The sequence below is a fragment of the Helianthus annuus genome, chromosome 12, assembly GCF_002127325.2.
Source record: "Helianthus annuus cultivar XRQ/B chromosome 12, HanXRQr2.0-SUNRISE, whole genome shotgun sequence".
NCBI classification, from domain to species: domain Eukaryota; kingdom Viridiplantae; phylum Streptophyta; class Magnoliopsida; order Asterales; family Asteraceae; genus Helianthus; species Helianthus annuus.
In genome coordinates this window covers 9,570,654-9,577,016 of record NC_035444.2, presented here as the reverse complement: position 1 = coordinate 9,577,016, position 6,363 = coordinate 9,570,654, and positions in this window count along the sequence as shown.

The window sequence follows — 6,363 nt, the reverse complement described above, 5'->3', positions numbered from 1 at the left end:
TTGCTAAACAAGTAACTAAACAACTAGGCTTAAAACACTTAAAGCCCATTAGGGTTAGGGCCGGCCGAACCCTTTCCCATCTTCTCTCTAATTCTTGGCTAGCCTTAATGGGTTGGGCTGAAGACAACATCTCCAACATCAATCGTGTCGGGTTGATGGGTTGGCGGGTTGACGGGTGGCGGGTTGGTGGGTTGAAATGTTCAACCCGAACCCGACCCATATTATTATTCGGGTCAAAGATGTCAACCCTAACCCGACCCATATAAATTCGGTTCCCAATGGTGTTTTTAAGTCTATGTCTCCAATTCCTGTAATATCAAGACTGTGATTATTAGCCAAACAAACTTTACCAAAGTTACCTGTTCGTAGATTCTTCATCTTCTTTGTGCTAGAAGTAGCATGAAACGATGCTCCTGAATCCATAATCCAGTCTTCAACAGTATTTTCGACACAGCAAATAAGGGCATCCTCTGAATCTGAGGCCGTGGTAGCATTCACCTCCTTTTTGTCTCTATGAGGTTTAGTACACTGACTTCTAAAGTGCCCATGCTCATCACAGTTCCAGCACTGTATGTCTTTTCTCGGTTTTGCTGGTCTTGACTTGCTTCTTCGTTTTGACTTTGACCTTCCTCTATTTCCACCTCTATTATTATTTCTCCCTCTCCCCTCAGTACTGAGCAACGAACTTGTCTCTCCAGAATTCCTCCTTCTTGAGTCCTCATTCAATATCAGGTCACGTACTTTAGCAAAAGTGAGGGTCTCAACTGCCCCAGTGACTGCAGTAATAGTTCCTGACCAGCTGTCAGGTAATGAGGACAAGAGCAGGCATTCTTGCAGTTCATCATCTATCTTGAATTTTACTGAATTCAAACGAGACAAGTGAGAATTAAACAAATTAATATGCTCAATAACAGAACTTCCCTCTTTCATGCGGGTGTTGACTAACTCCCGTATCAGAAACACCTTGTTGGCAGGAGACGGCTTCTCATACATATTTGACAAAGCCTCGATGATTCCTCGTGCTGAGGTTTGTTCAGAAATATTGTAGCCAACATTCATAGAAAGAGTGAGCCTGATAGTTGACATAGCCTTCTTGTCAATGGCTGTCCACTTATCCGTTACAGGTGTAGGAGGAGGCTCTAAGGCTGCATCTAGATCCTTCTGTATCAGCAAATCCTTGATTTGCATCTTCCACCATCCGAAATTCTTCCCATCAAACTTCTCAATTCTGACTTTTCCATCATCGGACATCTTTGCTGAATAACAGAAAACTAACCAGAGAACGTGAGAGAATAAACTGAAAAAAACAACCCTGAAACCTGACCTCGAAAAACGTGCAGGAAATCCGAAAAACGCAGCAGCGAAAATCGGTAAAGAAACCCTTCTGTTTGAGCGACGGCGGCTGGAAACCCTAATCTGGTTAGCGGCGGCTGCGGTTCCGGCAAGATGGTAGGCGGCGGCAGGCAAAACCCTAATCTGGGTTAGGTGGCGGCGGCGGTACCCGGTTGCCCTGGAGCGAAGCTGCGAAACTGCAGCGGGTCGGTGGGTGTCGGCGGTGGAAACCCTAGCGGCGGCGAAACCCTAATTAGGGTTTGCGGCGGCGGCTGGAGGTAGGAGGTGGTAGGCGGCTGGTGTGTGTTCTTGATCAAGAACCTGGCTCTGATACCAGTTGTTAGGATTTAGATCACACACACGATCAATAAACGAAAGCAACAAGAAAAGTAGACACGAGATTTACGTGGTTCGGTCACAGTGTGTAACCTACGTCCACGGGGGCAACTAGGGTTTGTATTTTATTGAGTGATAATGATTACAAGTACAAGAGATATATTTATAGGCTAGAATTAGGGTTAGTCCCTTGCTAAACAAGTAACTAAACAACTAGGCTTAAAACACTTAAAGCCCATTAGGGTTAGGGCCGGCCGAACCCTTTCCCATCTTCTCTCTAATTCTTGGCTAGCCTTAATGGGTTGGGCTGAAGACAACATCTCCAACATCAATCGTGTCGGGTTGATGGGTTGGCGGGTTGACGGGTGGCGGGTTGGTGGGTTGAAATGTTCAACCCGAACCCGACCCATATTATTATTCGGGTCAAAGATGTCAACCCTAACCCGACCCATATAAATTCGGGTCAACCCGAACCCGACCCGTTTAACCTATATTTTGAAATGAGTCATATAAGTTGATGATTTATAAACGAGTTATTGGGTTTTAAGCGGGTTATCGATAACATGTTTAATCATGAGTATGTATGAGTATGACAAATAAATAATATAATGTATCAAAATTAACATTATTATAACTAACCATGTAAAATAGAAACGGAAAAAACAAAAAAAAAATATAAAAGATTTTTTTTTCTAATTAGTTAAATAGTTTAATGGGTCAGCCTTTTTTTTATACGAGTCAACCTGAACCCGACCCGTTTTAGTACGGGTCAACCCGAACCCGACCCGTTTTTAATACGGGTCAACCCGAACCCGGCCTGTTTTTAATACGGGTCAACCTGAACCCGACCCGTTTTTTTAAACGGGTTGTGTTAGTTGACGCAAACCTGTTTTTTCGTGTCGGGTTGACGCGTCGTGTCAAGAATTGCTGACTTGGACGCTAGTTATAACCCAGTTAGTTTTTGCTGACTTGGACACTGACATGGACGATGACATGGCACACAACTTTATTATTTGCTGACGTGTATAATGTTTTGGCACTCCCATCACTACCTTTATTATTTGCTGACATGAACGATGACGTGGCACACAACTTTATTATTTGCTCACCTCACCATCACCACCACAACCGCCATCTGCACCGCCTACCACCACTGTCGTCTCCACCAACACCAACACCGTCGTCATCTCCACCCACCACCACTATCGTCACCACCACTGCCATTTCCACCATCGCAATCTAAGATGACTTGAGAAGATGACCGGACGTTCACCAGAGGCTTCTACCTACCACAAGCTGGCAAGCACGCACCAGAGAGGCTGATACTCAACACACAGGTCGTCGGAGAATATGACCGGACGTTCGCGAAGATGACCGCAGAAGATTATTGGACATTGTATGAATGCTGATTGATGATCAAACGTAAGGTCTCAAATGTACGGAGACCTCTGGAACTCCGGCGAAGGTCCGGTCTTCTTCTCTTGCGACCTCTACAAACTCTCTCTCTAGAAACCATTTTCTCTCCCTAGAAAAAGTTGCAGGGACAAATGAGAGTGATTTGAATTGATTTTTAGTTTTTTTTCATTGCCTTTTTATTTGGCGTTGCTGTTTAGACCTTAATTCGATCACTAGGCAATTTACAGAGACAATACAAAGGGCTATATGTCTAGATTATATATACATATAAAAGATGTGTATGTATAGGAGGGGAGAGAAACAAACTTGTGCAATCATGAAATGGGATTATGGTGGATATAATTCGTAAACTATATATGTAATTCTGTGAACTAGAAGGGCGATTCAGCCATATAAAATGACCGATTTGTCTTTCTCGTGAACAGAAATAATGGATAAAATTAACACAGTGGACTAAATGGCAACGGCGAAAGCTTTTTGGACCCACAGGCGAAAAATGGAACCTTTAGACTAAACTGACAAAATGGTCCGAACCACAGGGACTAAAATGACATTTAACTCTTTAAACTAAACATGGTGCCCATGCAATATAAATTTACTATTTATTTTTTCAAATTTCGGATATTGGACAATCCTATTATCTGAAATTTTTAGAAATTCATCTGAATCTGAAAATTTGGATTATCCGAGATTCTCGAATATTTCGGATACAGATTTTCAGATTCGGTTTCCAATCCAAAATTTTTTGAACACCCCGGTCTGGCGGTGGTTGTCCTATTATCCAAGTCAAAAAACCTGGGCTTGAATCCTTTCTTGATTTTCCTTTGTTTTTTCTTTTCTATTTATTTCACAACAAATTTGGGAATTTAGTCCTCTACAACCAAACCTTCAATAGCGGAGGCTTCCCCTTCATCAGATTTCTTCCCCAAAAATCGGTTAACGGATAATGGTATAGGTTTATCGATCCGTTGTGACGATCTGTCAATAATAATTGGACGGTGCAGATGATTCGATATTCAGATGGCTTCTCGCAACTTACAACAATACCAATTGCGCAATGAATCAAATCGATACAAACTAAATTCTTGGTTTTTATTTATTTTGTTTAGCTTTTTGTTTGCTCCATCTCAGGTCTCGCACACACATCACATTTGTTATTATTTATTTTGTGTATATGTAGTAATTATTTTTTTTGTAGTCAGATCACGCCACGTGTCAAAATTGATGTTCAATTCGTCAAAATCGAGCGTTACAAATTTCAACACCGCACGAATCCGATATTATTATTGATTTTTGGAAATGCTGTTGCGACGTGAGAATCAAAGCGCTAAATATACTAGTTTAAAGAATAAAACAAAATAACTAATATATATAAAACAAAATAAATAATATATGCACACACATTATTTTTTGTTTGGGCTATGTTTCCATGCTATGATAGGTCTCTTACATTAGTTTCATTGTGCCTCACCTTGTAAATTTGATGAGTACTAAAGATTTAGGCTGGTCAAAAAAAAAAAAAAAAAAAAAAAAAAAAAAAAAAAAAACTAAAGATTTAGACGTTCTTCAATGAAGACCGTAAACAGTCTTATCAAATTTACACAATGAAGAAAAAGACGAATTAGGGTACTACGATAAAGTAGAAATCACCTTCATACGGGTTTGAAGAAAAAGCTTACGACACATGCTTATGCGTTGAAACTAAAGACCACCTTTTGAGATAACAACGATGGCCACGCCATCAACAACCTTCGAAATAATGAAAGGGCTGACCCCTCTTTCGTTTAATGTCGATGAATTAAAGCGTTGTCGGATATCTTGGCAACGTTGATGGTGTCATTACTTAAGACATTGTTAAGAATATCAACCATCATAATATATATGTAGTTACGATGGTTGGTTGTTTCATGTAGTTAATAGAATAAGTTACGGTGGGTAGTTATTCAACCTATGTAATAGATTGGTTTCTAAGCCATTATACAATACATAAATAAAATACACTCTATTTAAGTTGGTAAAGATGTGAATACAGTCAAATTTTCGGTTCATTTAACTTGGTATTAAACTAAGTTGCAAATTTAAATATTTACTTTTTTTATATTTTTAAAACCGCTAATTCTTACACCAACTAAACCTACTCCTAAATCTACACCAATGTTCACAATATAACCAGAACCCTCAACCACTTGGGGAGAACACCAAATACCACTAGACTACGAGCCCTCGGTAATTCCAGATTTCTTTATTTGACCCCGCTAATTATATTATATGAAAAATTAGTGACGTCACTTCCCATGAATTAGCTTCGAAAACTCTCTGTTTTATAAAGGACCTCGCTAGTTTTATTGTATAAAAAAATTAGCGGCAAATGATCATTTTACATGACATAAAACACTTTACAAAAAAAAAAAAAAACTTGTGGTTTCATACAAACTATTAGTAAATCCTTCGTTAGCAAACAATAGAAAATTTACATAATAATGGCAGGTAAACGGACAACAGAAAATTTACATAATAATGGCAGGTAAACGGACAACAAGCTGCGCCGCAACCCCCTTTTAAATAGCAAATCCAATTTTACTGAAAACAAAATTTTGGTTATTTGGTGCTAATTGCTGTGCACGACCTTCTACACTCTATTCAGGACACCGACAGTTTCAGGGGAAAGAAACCTAAAACTATCAAAGACAAAGGGAATGAAGACATGTTGATTCGCAGTACAAGCTTTTTCATACACAATTCTCTCCTAATTTTAACCGATTTGCAAAAACATCTACGTGTTTAATTAGACTACATAAACACCTAACCAAGAACATTTTGCCACCCGATACAACCGATCCTAAAGTTACAATGTATTTCCATAGGTATAGGAAGTACAAATGCTATATCAGTATTGTTTATATAAGTGACCGTAAAGTTATCAAAAGTATATGTCAAAAATAGTTAAAGACTCTTATACCCTATACATGTTGTAACATGTCAAAACATGCAATAACCAACAAGCCCGTTATTCTCATAATTTAATTGTGGTAGTTTGATAGGACCATGTTCGATAGATACTATTTGCTATATTTAGAAGTATGTACGAATGAATATGATGGGGTGGTTTAAATCTTAATGTTGACAAGCTACTTATACGGTACCATAGGTATCATTCACGTGACAAACCAACTTCACTTTATTATTCTTCGTCGTAAGTGGGAAGTAGGATGCCAAATTCTATTTGTGTAACTTTGGAGTATTCTTTATTTGTTTGCTTTGTATTTAATTATGACAGTT